Source organism: Scatophagus argus, chromosome 5 (assembly GCF_020382885.2).
Source record: "Scatophagus argus isolate fScaArg1 chromosome 5, fScaArg1.pri, whole genome shotgun sequence".
NCBI classification, from domain to species: Eukaryota; Metazoa; Chordata; class Actinopteri; family Scatophagidae; genus Scatophagus; species Scatophagus argus.
The window spans coordinates 465,599-480,609 of record NC_058497.1 but is presented as its reverse complement, the minus strand read 5'-3'; the positions used below and the strand labels follow the sequence as shown (position 1 = coordinate 480,609).

The 15,011-nt window shown below is 40.0% G+C and overlaps 1 protein-coding gene across 1 annotated transcript in view; it reads left to right on the top strand.

The window, feature by feature from the left end:
* The first annotated feature begins 2,081 nt into the window (after window positions 1-2,081).
* fat3a (FAT atypical cadherin 3a) overlaps window positions 2,082-15,011 on the top strand; it is a 193,582-nt gene continuing 180,652 nt past the window's right edge. The window contains exon 1 of the mRNA XM_046388057.1: window positions 2,082-2,221. The gene's annotated coding sequence lies outside the window, so the exon portion shown is untranslated. The remainder of the gene's footprint in view (window positions 2,222-15,011) is intronic.

Genomic DNA, 15,011 nt, shown 5'->3' with positions numbered 1-15,011 from the left:
GTTCCGGCCCGCGGGCCGTATGTTTGACACCCCTGATGTAGACATTATTTTGAAATTAATAAATGTATTTCTTTTTTTATTGGGTTTATTTCATAGCCATATTTATTTATTTCATTTTAAATAAACAGCTTTCCAAAACTGATTACCTAAATGCGAAAACACAACTGTAACTTCAACTGAAGACCTGCTAACAGCTCATATAAGATGGAGGCAGGGGTTAAATGGCCTCTGCAATTCACTGCAGCTCTGAAACTTCTTGTCAATCTCGATAAAGAAAGCTACAAAGAATCTTGAGACATCTCATTTTGAATTAACATTAACTGATAGCGCTGATAGGATGAAATTCATTTTACATTCAACTGACAAAGTTAACATGTAGCAAATAACAAAGATAACTTAAATTACTTACATTTCTTTTGTCTGCAGTTTTGCTACAAATTGCTGGTATGATTCTTTTTTTAAGTGCAGTTTCTGGGCGAGTGCAGTGTTGTACTGACCCAGGTTGAAGAAGCAGTTACATGCAAAGTGGTTAGCACACACAAACACGATTTTTTCTGACTGTTTCTGGGATGTTTCCATCAAATTTATCCAAACAGCTATTATGTCCTCTGAGGATGCAGGGTGGTGTGATGATTTGTGTTGTTTAATGCAGCCAACAACAAAGCAGTTCCTGTGATTAGCTCTAACCTGTGATATAATGCTGGCAGCACGGATACTTGCGAGAAAAACAAAAACAACAACAACAAATCCCCCAAAAAACGGACCTGTGCAAAGGTAACTGTTTTCCTGTTGTAGAATGGAGCTACCTACCACAAGGAAAGTTAATTTTGACATTTTTTGACATTTTGACATAACCACCATTATGGTTAGTTATGAAGTATGAATAAAAAGCAGAAAATAGTTACCCAGATGCACACAGACACACAGTCCAATACAACAGAAATATTCAGTTTAGTTTGATTGCAATGAGTAAAGTCAGGTGTAGGGGACAGAAACAATAAATAAGTATATATTAGTCAATCTTGATTGACTACTCGCTGCACTCAATGAACCAATTATTATTAATTTCTTAATATATTTACTTTTTAATATATATAAAAAATTATTATCCAATTACTTGGATAATCATTGTAATAATACATAGAATACTTGATTACTAAAATTATGAACAGCTGCGCTCCTAGTCTGAACCATCAGTTCCTTTTGTCATTCACCTCCACATCACCTGCTCTCCACTCCCTGTCAGCATCGCAATGCTTTCCCTCGATCTCTCTGACTCTCTCCGGCTTTCCCTGCCTCCCTCTCTTTAACACACCATAGTGAAAATGAAAGAACTATTCTCAATAAACCAGTGGTGTTTCTTACCATGATTTATAGGAACAGATTACTAACCATTGCTGGTCTGGCAATATGGTAATGTGCATTTTAAGAAACATTATTCATCATCATATCAAGAAACTACTGTATACTTCTATCAGAATCAGAATCAGAATTCCTTTATTTATCCCCGAAGGGAAATTCTTTAGAAAATTCTTTTTCACTGTTTCTACTATTTTGGTTGTTTTTTTTTAATCATCTGACTGGTACTCATTCTGCTTTTTTCTTTAATGAGTCTGCTCCAAAAACTTACAAATGTCCACCTCATGATGACACTCAATATGAATGAAAGTTGACTGTATAAGGAAATATTATAGCTATTGCTACAATATCACACTGAAACCATGTTAACTGTGTGTTCACAGTAATCCAGGGCAGGTTAGCTAGGTTATCAAGTTACTTCAACACAAAGGGAAGCTCATTTACGCACAAAAGGAAAGAAAAAAGAAAAAGAAAAAAAGGTATTCGATCCATTCGCTTTAACTCTGCAAATGTTAAACGTGTGCCAAGTAGCACTGATTCCCTCCTTTACTGAATGCAGGCTACATTTGGTTAAGACCAATTACAGACTTATATGAATAATTTTATATAATTAACGAAGGCCTATGCAGAGAGATCTGAATATCTGCAGAATCTCCGTTAGGTTGCACTGTGCTCGCGCACCATGCGCGCGGCCCTACCCTTCGTGAGCGCGCTGCATCAGCAACAGCCTTAGCAGCAGCGATTCAGCAGAAAGCGCGGAACGGAGCGGACGGTTGTAGTGGACCTCAGAGCGGCTTTGCTGGTGTGACTGGTACTGACTCGGACGGACTTTTATCACCAGGATACTCTGCAGCATGGACTGGTGAGTCCCGTGGGAGAGCCGCATTCTCAGCTCAGATAAAGAAGCCGAGTTGGAGATGTGCGGGAAAACGTGCGTTGCGAATGCGGAGAATGGATTTCCACAGCCCGAGGTGCGTTTTCTTTTTTCTCTCTTTTTTGTCTTTATCTTCCAGACAGTAAGACAGTATGGGTCCCCTGAGCCATGTAGCTTAACATCTGGTATAACACAAAGGTGCTGCTGGTGATGTACTGCAGCTGGTTGGCTCCACGCAGCGCTAACCGAGCAGTAGCAAACAGTGTGGAGGGAAAACAGAGTGGTGACTGCTAATGAACAGCGGACTGCGGGGCTTCAGCTTCAGCTACATGGAACAATTGAAAGCCCGCTATCCTCTGCCACCATCCGAACCCAAATCGCGTTGTAATTGTCTTTGAATTTGGTCACCTAAATAGTGGTTATGCAACAAATATAAAGCTTTATCTGTTTACCTGGAGGCAGATCGAAATCTAATCTATCACGCGTCAGATCCAGCAACCTAAGATCTGCCTTCGACCACCCCCCCCCCCCCCATAAAAAAACAATAATAAAAAAAAACCGCAGGCCTTCCCTGCGCTTCTATGTAAATTGGGACTTTCATAACACTGTAGCCTGCAGTATAAGCTGTAGCACATCTAATGCTGGGAGTGAAATAAAGATGATCTTTTTTTATTTCACTCCCAGCGCATAGCAACAATAGCAATAATATAAAAAATATTAATCATAAAAAAATCATAATCAATGTCATCAGCTGGAAGCCTGAAATCATTTAGATTTTTTTTTTCTCACAGCGAGGGAGTCCTCCTCAGTGAATGTGATTGCAGTGCCGACATGTTAAGAGCTGCATGTGTGTGTTGCTGCAGACAGACAGATGGAAGCAACAACTGGAATTAGTCCTAGCGTCCTGCAGGCATTCAATGAAATAAGTGTGCATGTACACAGTAAGTGTGTGTGTGCGCGTGCGTGCATGAGCATGGGTATATGCGTGTGTATAGAAAGGATACCAGTGGAGGCCTGTTCTGTCAGGGTGGAGCTCCATTTAGTCATTTTTACTATGAGGATTCTGTAAAAGTCATCAGGATGTATGAGATGTATGAACGTGATTTGAGATGAGTCTGAAAGGGATATTCAGTCTCTAGTGGCGCTGCATACCTGTTCACCACATGTACAAGCACATGCACAGGCACACTTATACCTGTGCTGTGCATGGATGCACACCTAATTTTCACCTTTCTCAGGCTGCAGGCAGCCAAACATCAACACAGCTGTATATTCACTTGTGCTGGCCTGTTTTACGACTCCTCCTCCTATTATTCCTCCTTGTCACTTCATATCCGGGCACCTCCTTCATATTTTTCACCTGTTTTGCACAAGCTATAGGCAGCTATGCTAATTCATAGGGACGCACTGACACCAGCATTGGGTATCTGTCCGATACCCTGTTCTTGTACTTGTACTCGTATTCATAAAAGTGTCCCGATACCATTTTACGGCAGCGTGACGTTCAGTTGGGTGGTCAGGTCCCAGTTGAAAGCAAGGAGGAGCAATAAGATGTGGAGGTATTTCAAAGTGGATGACGGTGACAAAAGTAAAGCGGACTGCAAATTATGCTCTGCAAAGTTGTCAAGAGGAGGGACGAAAACGAGTACTTTCAACACAAGTAATCTGATAAAACATCTAAAAAAAACAACACGACACTGAGTTCAAAGAGTTTGCTAATAGCGGCAAACAGCAACAACCAACTCTGGAGAAGAGAGAGAAGATGTCAAGAGACAACCCACGCTCAGTGAAAATAACAGAGGCTCTTACCCAATACATTGCTCTTGATGACCAGCCATTGTAGGTTGTTGATAATATGGGATTTAGATGTCTTCTCAGTGTACTGGAGCCAAGTATGAGAACCCTAGCCAACACCACACAAAGTGTAATTAATATTAATTAATAAGTACTCATATTGGTACTCGGCATCTGCAGTTACTCAAATGAAAGTACTTGTACTAGTAATTCGATTGATAAAATGTGGTATTAGTGCATCTCTATTAATTCATATTAATGGAGGTAACTGCATTGGCTCTTCTTGCTGTTGTGAAGTGTAGCCAGTGAGTAAAATTGACTGAGCATATTAGATAGATACCAAATACACTGCATTGTAAGAAAAACATTTAGTCTTTATGGTTGGCTTTTACAATGAATCTGCCCCCCCCCAATTCTCTGAACAGCCTGGCATCAAATATTGTTGTTTATTTATTTATTTACACATTTATTTGTGTGTCCATCATCCATTAATGCAAGCTTGCAGTACAGAGGCTAGTTTGAAGATGATGTCAGGATGTCTGCTCTCTGTTATCAAACTATAGAAAAAGCTCCATCACTTTGGTGTTTTTACAGGCGTTAACTATCATAACCACGTTTTGATGAGATAGATATCAATTTTATATCTGTGTGTTCAGAAATACGTCCAGGAAGATTTGCCAGCTGGAAGTTCTTGCTTTTATATGTCTGCTGTTGTTGAATGAATAGTAAGATCTGAAACCGCTGCTGAGTGCAGTGACAGTCTATGCCACATCTCAAAAGTTTAATGTTATGGTGTGCTTACACCATTGCATACCATAAATATCAGCTAAATTGAAAAAAAAAAAACCAAAACACTGTCACCCACTTAGTGAAAAAATGACTAAGAAATATCAACAGCCTACACCTCTCCTACACCAACACTTGAGCTAAATGGGGTATTTATATTGTATGACTGCAAGTCTAGCAAATGGGATAACCATTAAAAGATGCTACACATGTAATATAATATTGCATCTTATATTATAAATTTGTTGCACCACTTAATGTGTTGTTGCCATCATGCTTACATGGTTACATCATTTCATCATGTCAAACAAACATCAGCCCATCTGGATTCTGACTGCATCACTGCAGGTAGTGTATGTAAACGTGCAGAGGATCTGCTGTTCCACTGCTGCCTGCACTGGCTGACATCTCTGCAGAGCACACTGACCTCTACACGGAAGAGGAGGAGAGGGTTGGATTGAGGGCCCTCCCTCTGTTCGTTTTTTTGTTCTCCTTCCCTCCCTGAATGCCTTCCTCTACAGGCTGCCTGCTTGAAAATGGCATCCTGCAACCCAACCCCCCTTCCCCTTGCTTTTTCGTCATCTCTGGGGTCCTGAGGGTTTTGTGAATGTCTGTTCTTGTATAATGCCAGCAATCTGCATGTGAAAGAAAGTGAGAGAGCTGGGGAAATGGTTCCCCCTTTTCATCCAGACTAGAGTTGCCTGTTAGTGGTGCTTGAGCAATTGGCTGCTCCATGGGTGTGTGTGTGTGGGTGTGTGGGTGTGTGTGTGTGAGAATGGACCTACTTTTGTTCTCAGCAACTGCTTGAATGCTGTTGAATGGTGGTTGTGTTAGCCCAGATGCCATTAAGTATTATCTGTTTTTGTTTTTATCTGGACATGGTCACTTTTTGTGCTCTTGTGTAGGTGTGCTACCTGGGTCTCTGCTCTGAACATACCAGACCTTTTTACACAGTGAATGTACAGTACTGAACGGTGGTGCAGTGGTTAGCACTGTTGCCTCATAGTAAGAGGGGTCAAGGTTCGAATCCCAGTCTGGGTCCTGGAGTTTGCAGGTTCTCCCTGTGCCTGCATGGGTTTTCTCTGGGTACTCTGGCTTCCTTCCACAATCCCAAAAAACATGCACATTAGGTTAATTGGCTACTCTAAATTGCCCCTAGGTGTGAGAGTGAGAGTGTGTGGTTGTCTGTCTTTGTGTGTTGGCCCTGCGGTTGACTGATGGCCAGTCCAGGGTGTACCCTGCCTCTTGCCCATAGTTATAGGCTCCAGCTTCCCCCTGCGACCCTGATGGATAAGCGGTATAGAAAATGGATGGATGGATGTACACTGTCCTTGTTTGTTTTGTTGGTTTTTTGTACACTGAACCAAACAATGCTTTGAAGTGTGATATATATATGTTTAGCAATACATTCTCAACAACAGCAACAGTTTATTGTCCCAGTTATTGTGGATGAAAATATGGATAATCATGGTAGTGGATCACTATCTGCGTCTGATGGCTGAAGATAAGATAACCAATAATTTCGCATTTTTGTATTTCAATTAATTTCAACACACAACATTCCCATCTTAAACAGGCTGTTATGGAATCATTGTGTTGAATAATGATGGCAGCAGACTCAAGTGGCATCAAATCTGCATGGTATAGAGTGTGCAGGCAGACCAGGTTTAGAGGGTAATCTATTTTTTACTGCACAGCTGTCTGGCACAAAATGGGGAGAGGGTGTTGTTTCTCCCAGACTCATTGTAAGTGAGGCTACATATATTGACTACTGACAAAAAATAGACTCAAGATTCAGGTCAAACTGAAAGCCGATTAAAAGAGTAAGTAAAAAAATCTGATTCCCTATGATTATTTCTGTCACAGTATTGCAATAGACACAATATAGAGTATATTAGAACTAACAAACTTTCAGGGTTCTTAGGAAAAATAAAACAAAAGAGATTTAAAGAATTTCCCCTTGGGGATAAATAAAGGAATTCTGATTCTGATGACATGTGCAAAACATTGTAAACTGTCAAAATGTCCTAAAATGTTACTTGTTTGCAACTGTATTGGAGTTGCAGATTAACTTGAAGCCCTTAATAGGTGGTTGGTTGAAGCTGAAAAGATTTTAAGCAACACAGCCATTTCTGTGTCATGATTTAAGTGAAGAAAAACATTATCTGCACCTTTACTCCTGCTGATCACTTACATAATGTGTTAACAAAATGAGAATTGACAAAAAGGCATATATTTTAATGCTTAAAATATATTATTGGGTACACCTAGATTATGTGCTGATGCACATAAATGATAAAGGTAGGTACATTGGTGCCACCAGTGTAAACAGTTAGTCTTGAGCTCTGAACAGGCCTAGCAGTTTGCAGTTTGGGCTATTCAAAGAAGAGAATTTCATTTAAAACACGTAAGTCACCCTGCCTTGTTTTTTCATTGTATTATTTCCCTGGTGCATTTTGATCAGATTTAATTCTTTTCTTTCTCAAAATAGGATTTGATCTTCAAACTTGCTAACACTGCTTAAACTAATATCACTATGTTCTTTAGATTGGAGACAGTCAGCCCGGATAACTTGGAGCTTATTATATTATGTAACATTATCTATCAGTATTGCAAAATTTAATAATGAATCACGTGACCCGCAGCCACAGAAAGTGGGGAAGAGGTCGTTTTTTAAAATTGAGAAGAAGATGATTTTTTTTTCTGAAAGACAAGATAGAGCACTTAAACACCACAACCACTGTGTCTAAACAAGCAAATATGAACAACACAATTTTACAGAATTTCACAGTAACTATTAAAATGTATTTATTTATTTAACAGGGACAAGTGCAATCAAACATAGTTACACAAAAAAAAAAACATTGCAGCTGATGCGTTGCACAAGAGTTTATAGCTAATGCTAATTCACAACTCCTGTCCCTGGTTGGGCCTTTCTACACACACACATACACACACACACACACACCATTTCTGCATGCACACACACACACACACACACTAATTCACTTACCGCTCACTCTCACTCTCACAGTGATATTTACGAATGGGTACACATTTGGTTACTTGTAAGCCAAGACTTGACCCCAATGGTGAATGCTTTAAACTCAGACATAGTCTTGAGCTCAGCTGGCAAGGAATTCCACAGCTTTGCTGTTATTATTGATACACTTGAACATTAATTTGAGAAAGCATAAATCGCCAAAGCTTTCAAAGCTTAGTAGTTTATACTTCTCCAGAATACTGCAGTGGCTGGCTTTTTGTCCATAATTTTTATAGTTTGATTGTACAGTAAACTGATGTATTTTGTGACTGTGGGAGAGGCCTGTGCCCAAGTGGTCATGCAGTATGATATATGTGAAAATATCATAGCATGCATGTACAAAAGGGCGGCCTGAGTTGTGATATAATGTCTAATTAATTTGAAACAATTTAAATTACTTTTTATTGTTTTTGAGACTTTCTCAATGTACTTATCAAATTTCAATTGGGGGTCGAGAACCAACCCAAGATATTTACATTCTGAAACCAGTTGAATTTTGTTATTCTGTAAATGTATTTGGAAATTATGTTCAACGTTAATTTTTTTAATTGAAAAACATATTGAGACTGTCTTAGTTAAATTTAGCACCAAATGATTTTTGCTGAGCCACTGACTCACCTCAGGCAGACAAAACCTCTGCAGCCTGTTCTGGTGTTTTTGCGGGTGCATAAAAAACTGCATCGTCCACATAAAGTTGCCAACTGACATTATAGGCTACAGGCAAGTCATTTATAAAGAGACTAAACAGCAAGGGTCCCAGTATAGACCCCTGTGGTATGCCTCTTTGGATGTTTAGAAACAAAGATTTATCCTTGGCCACTTTAACACACTGTTGTCTATCCCCAAGATAAGATGCAAACCAGTCCACTGCCTCGGAGGAGATCCTAAAAGATGACATTTTCGATAAAAGCAGGCTGTGACTGACTGTTTCGAAAGCCTTTTTGAGATCTGAAAAAACAGATCCTACCACCTGACCTCTATCCAGGGACTTTTTCACATTCTCAACAAAACAGCAGTTAGCTATTTCGGTAGAATAACCGGATCTAAAACCAAACTGCTGTGGGTGGAGAAGCTGGTTGGCTTCGAGATGGTCCATCAATTGCAGCTACAGCTTTCTCGATCACTTTTGATAGTATAGGCAGAACTGATATGGGTCGGTAATTGCATATCGAATCCTGGCTACCTGCTTTAAATATTGGAACAACAACAGCTTTTTTCCAGTCCAAAGGAAATTTAGAAGTTCTTATGGACAGATTGATAAGATGTGTCAGTGGTTTAACCAGGACATGACTGTATGTTTTAAGAAGATTACTGTTAATATTGTGAATGTCATTCGATTTTGAATTTGCCAATTTTGTAATGATTTGTGCAACATTTTTCTCATCAACTTGTTTTATGTAAAAGTTATCTACAGATGACATCTGATCTGGATAATTAATGTTCAACAGGTGCAAAATCTTTAGTTAATTCATTTACTGATTGTATAAAATATGAGTTAAATTAATCTGCTATATTGGCACTGTTAGTAATATTTTTGCCATTTATTACAAGTTCCCTAATTCCTTTATGTTTAGTGGATTTATTAGTCAGGTTATTTAGGTATTTCCAAAGGGATTTATTGTTGCCCCTCGCATTACTTATAAGTTGAGTATAATAGGAAACTTTTGCTCTTCGCAGTTCTTGTATCACTTTATTTCTCAGACTTTTGTAGCTTAAAAGGTCAGTATTCAATTTTGAATTTAGTGATTTCTTGAGAGCCATGTCTCGCCTCTTCATTAGTTGTTTTATTTCATTGCTTAACCATGGTAGGGTCCTGTCATTTTGTTTTCATTTTTTTGTACTGTGAATTTTTCAGTTGACCCTGTAATGGCTGCTGTCATAGAATTACAGCAGTCATTCACATCCTCCATGGCTACCATTTGTTTCCAGTTGAAATGTTTGAGTTCTTGTTCAAATTGCAAAGTTTTGGATTTAGGAATAACATATTTTATGTTATCTTTATTATCAGTTCTACCAAAAAATTGTAATCTCTTTTTAGTTAATTTTCTAACTGTAAGAATCATGTTGTGATCTGAGAGTCCTGTTTTTTAAATTATAAGTCCTTGTGATACACTCAGGTCTGTTCCTAAAGGCCATGTCAATGAGAGTTTTTGTTTGCCTAGTAATCCTAGTGGGCCCTTTAATCATTTGTTTCGTAATTAAATTTAGTCACTATTGCTCGCAGTTTTTGGTTTCCACCTTTATCTAACCAATTGATATTAAAATCACCATACCATATTGTCTCTCTATACACCTCAAGCTGTTTTGATACATCACTTAAGTCATCATAAAAAGGCACATTATTAGAGGGTGGGTTATAGAGGACAGCAACAGTGAAGTTCATTGAGGGTGATAGGCATTGTTCAGTTCTACTGGGTTGCATTTAAATTTGTCTTTGATGTAGATTAACACACCACCTCCTTTCCCGGAGTGCCTGTCCTTTCTGAAACACTGTTATCCAGAAATATCTATCATGTTTGTAGGAACATTATTGTGGAGCCAAGACTCTGTTAAGCATAGATAGTCCAAATTGGAATCCAGGAGAATTGCTGAGATCTGATATCTTTTGGGGATTAGACTGCGGATGTTAAGATGCCCTCCTAGTATTCCTTTTGGTTTACTCCCAGGTTCCCAGAGCACGTGTGCATGATTGACAGTTTGAAAGAAAAGATATTTCTTTTGCTTTAGCGCGGCGCTCCTGCCCATGCTAGAGTGCGTTTGTAGCATTTTGCTCGCTGCTCCACAGACTCCTTGCCACGCTGCCCCACTGTTTACTGACCCAGGGTCCGAGCCAGTCAATGCGGTGGTAGTATATTTGCGGATAAGACCCGCAGTTCCCAGCGGTATTGTCCCCGCTTCCACGTACAGATGTACCAGAGAGGTTGACTCACCGGTCGGGCAAGTGTTACCGGTGCAGTTGGTTGTACGTGGGCGGCTTGTTTCAGAAGCAGTGTACTCCTTGGTGTTATGCTGCTCCAGTAATTCATGGCTCCGTGGCAGCAGCAGAGCAGGCGAGGACTCGGGTCCGTCGGGCTTCAGTGCGAGTAGGGGCAGTGCCTCCATGCTTCCACCAGTATCCTGCCTCACCTGCTCCACAGAACTAACCTGCTGCTCACACGTAGTTGGTCCAGGGTTAAGGTGTATGTCTCCAGCCAAAAGCATAACCACCAGTAATACTGTGGATACATGTGTTTGGTTCTGTTTGCCGGCAGTGCCCCTACTGCTCCTACACCAGAGTGATGACCAGATAGAATACAGAGTACTGTGTCCATGTCCAAACATGTAGAGCTTATTTTGTTCCCCATAGGTGAAGTTGGCCAAAGTACCCCTTTGTGTTGAAAAAGTGTAATTCCAAACACCAAACAAAAATAAGAAAAATTGTAAAATACAAAGGGCTTGAGTGGAGCCTAACAAACCACTCCTGCTGTCGGCGGCCATCTTAAGAGTCTGTGGATATGGATATGGATAAACCATTTACATTAAATTAATTTAAACTCCGATCACCTGGTGTACCCAAGCTTGAACTCCCCCTCATGGTCTGCATCGACTTAAACTGAATCATTGGCATGACTCTAAGGGATTTTCAGATCCTGAAAAAGCATTGGCTTCACTGGGAGGAAAACCTTCTGCACCAGGGGCACAGCTGCACCCCTCCGAGGTCTTCAATCCATAGCCCTTCAACCTGCTGTAAGCACCTTGGTAGCGAGAAGCACTTAGTACGTACATTGTACTCTGGGTGCAAAATGGAAAAGGTCACTGCATCTGCCTGCATGCGTGTCCTGGCACAGAACTTAACTGTCTTGTAAGGCCTCATTGAATCTCTGTCTCACCTGCTGTGGTGAAAGAAATCGACTATTCAGATGGACAGGGGGGTCTAAAGGTCTACATGGAGTTATTTCTCTTTTATTTATTTTTTTTCTTATTTTTAGTTTTTGCTTGTCTGATCCCATCCGTGACTCAAAATTGTGATATAACCATGAGTTCTGAGATCTTTTGCAACATTATATGTCATGTGTTTTTCAGTTTGAGGGCTTTGTCAATCATTTTAGTCTTGCTTGAATGCAACACTGCAAACCTGTGGCACAACTCAACCCCTCCTTCCCACACAAGGCTTTCAGTGTGGCTGATTTTATTCCACCTACTTCTCACTTTCATGTTTCAGTTACATATGAGCCCACACCGTCACACTGTGATGCGCAAATATTTCAGTGCACACAGATAAGCGTGACAGCGGATGAGCTGTTTTTGCCTTCACAAGTTTTCTGGTGCTCAGTGTTGAGTTATTGTCCCTGTTCATTCCCAGCACCTATCTCAGCATCCCCTGCTTTTGTGATTTTACTTTGTATATACGTATATTTTCATAAGCTGGAATTGTGCCCCTTTCCAGAATTTTTGTTTATGTATTTACTTTTGATTCACTTTCAAAACTGTAGCCAGAATAGTTATCCTACCCTGAGGCAGGCAGTCTGCACATTCATCCTCTCTTATCATCTTGCCACCATGGGTCAAACCTGGAAATGAAGCTCTGAATCCACAGGTTCAAATTAATTGCTGCGACAACCCTCATCATCATCAGCGAATAGAATAATTCACAGTAAGCTCTTTGTCACATTAAATTATGTCCACCACTATTCATTTACTATGTCAGATTTAACTGACATAATTCCAGGAGTCCCCTATTTACATTCACATGTACAGAACAAGAGGTGGAGTTTGTGCAGAAAACATCAATTAAACATTCCCAACAGAGACTCCAGACATAAGTCATTACTGGTGAATAACTTCTGCTTACACAACTTGCATGGTATGGTCTTCCAACTATGTTGGATATTCCCTAACGTGGAGGGCAGGCTCAACCAATCTTTATAAATATGATGTGACCAGAAGGCACAGTCCTGCCCTGCTTAGACAACATGCATGTGTGCACAACAAGAGGGACGTTCCCATGTAACTGGCCTGAAGATGAGTCTAATTGGTCCAAAAATCCAGCCCAAGTCACTAACAAGCAGGAATGTGAGCAGTGTGTAGAGAAGTGGGGTCAAACTGTCAAGTACCTATATATTTCGATGTTTATGTGAGCTTTCACAGGGACCCTTACTCCTATGCAGATGCAGAAAGTATAATTTAAGCTTCTGGGTATGGGGGGCGGGGTACTGAACCTGAAAACTGCTTTGGTATTGATGGAAATCTTCTTAAACCATCGTGTACCGAAAGTTAGCATTAGCTGGTCAGGGCTTTTAACACTTTGCCATTTTTTCTGTTTTTTTTTTTTTTTTTTTTTTTTGCTGTATTTGCATAGTAGATAGCATTTAACATTTGGAAATTTTCTTTCATTAATTAACAATTGTTTGTTCTGCAGTAGTGAATAAAAATGTCAGGAAATAGTTGCAAATACCCATCAGAATTTTTCAGACATATTACTTGCCCAACATATGATGCATTCCTGCTGCCATGTTTTGGATCTCTTAGGTCAGTTGTGGGAAGACTTACCACCTGATGACAATCACATATCACAATGTTTTTTTTTATTAACTTGATTATTATCTATAGAAGTTATGAGTGGCACAATAAAGACACCATTAAAATGTTGAAGAAATAAATGTTTTTATTTTACTTAACTGAAAGAAATAGATTGAAAATAAAAGTTATCTGTAAATGTAAAAAACTGTGTCTCGGTCTCAGATGTCTCAGTCTTTGCACTGGTCTTTGTGCACTCTACAAAGATGAGTCACTGCTTATATCTGTCAGTTACTCTGACAGAAAGTACTTTCACCTCCAAACTCTAGTGAAATGAAGTGCTGCAGTACATGTATTTGCTGTATCACAAACCAGTTTACCATTAAACAGGAGGGATGCACTACTGTTCACCAACAGCTGGCAATTTTAATGCAGAAACCTTTCTTGTGCCCACCCTCTTGGTTTGACTAGCCCTATATGTTTGTCCTGGTAGCAAGCCATGTGTGGCTTAGGGGACAGATGGATTAATGCACAATCAGGTCGGAATCTTCATATTTTTTGTAGCCCTTGCTCTGAGGCACGAGAAGATGCCCTCTGATGTGGTCAGCAGTCAGTTTAGTTTGTAGTTTGCTAATTTGCAACAGGATGTCATTGAAGCTGTTATGCCCCCAGAGCTTAGGTGTTACCAGAGGCTGCAACTCAATAACCAAATAACTTAATGGAGCCAAGGTGGTGGAGAAAATAAAACTGAATTTAACATTAACTTAAACTAAAAAAATGTGGGGGAGAAATGGAAACTATGTTAGTTGTGCCGAAATAATCCAAAACAGTACAATAAACTAGGCCTGACTACTCAAAACTGATTGCAAGAAAAAAAACAAAAAACAAATAAAAAACCTACATCTCTTATCTAAAAAGAGACCTAAACAAATGAAATACAGCGGGTGGCGCCAAACAATAAACCTAGTGTATGTAGACAAATGACTTCAATGTGCTGCAAAAATGTACCCCAAACTTACCTAGTTACCCCTATCTCCCACCACATGCCTTTATCTTAATTTGTCAAGTAAACCCAAGCCTCACAGGGTGACAGAAAAAATCAAGGTCCAGAGATAGCATGCAAGTGTGCTGGCTTTTATATATAGAGGCCCCCGGATGATGATTGGCCAGCTTTAAGCTTCAATGGACCAATTAGCAGCACAGCCTGGCTACACAGGTGGATCCACTCCAGGAGCTTGCATCCATGTACCATAAGAGAGAACAGGACACATACACACACACACACACACACACTCACACACACACACACCTGCCTGCACGTAACACAAGCCTTACTGTCCACTGTATAAGTAGTGATTACTGCAGCCTCGAAGAACAATGAGAAGGGTTTAGACTTGCAGCCTTGCTGTGGATCAGCTTACTTTTGTCTTGACACAGCCTGATTTAGGACAATGGTTTGGTCTGTTCATAGTCAGCCTCAATATCTGGCAAATCACAGAGCACTAGGTCTTACCAAACCCAAAAACCCTTTTGTGTTATTTGAGAGAAGTGCATTTCTGTAATAAGTTTGGCTGCTAAGTGGTGTGATGTTCTCTGAAATTATCCTAATAGACCTGCAAGTATGTCTTGAAGAAACAGCTGGGTCTCAGGGGAGTAAAT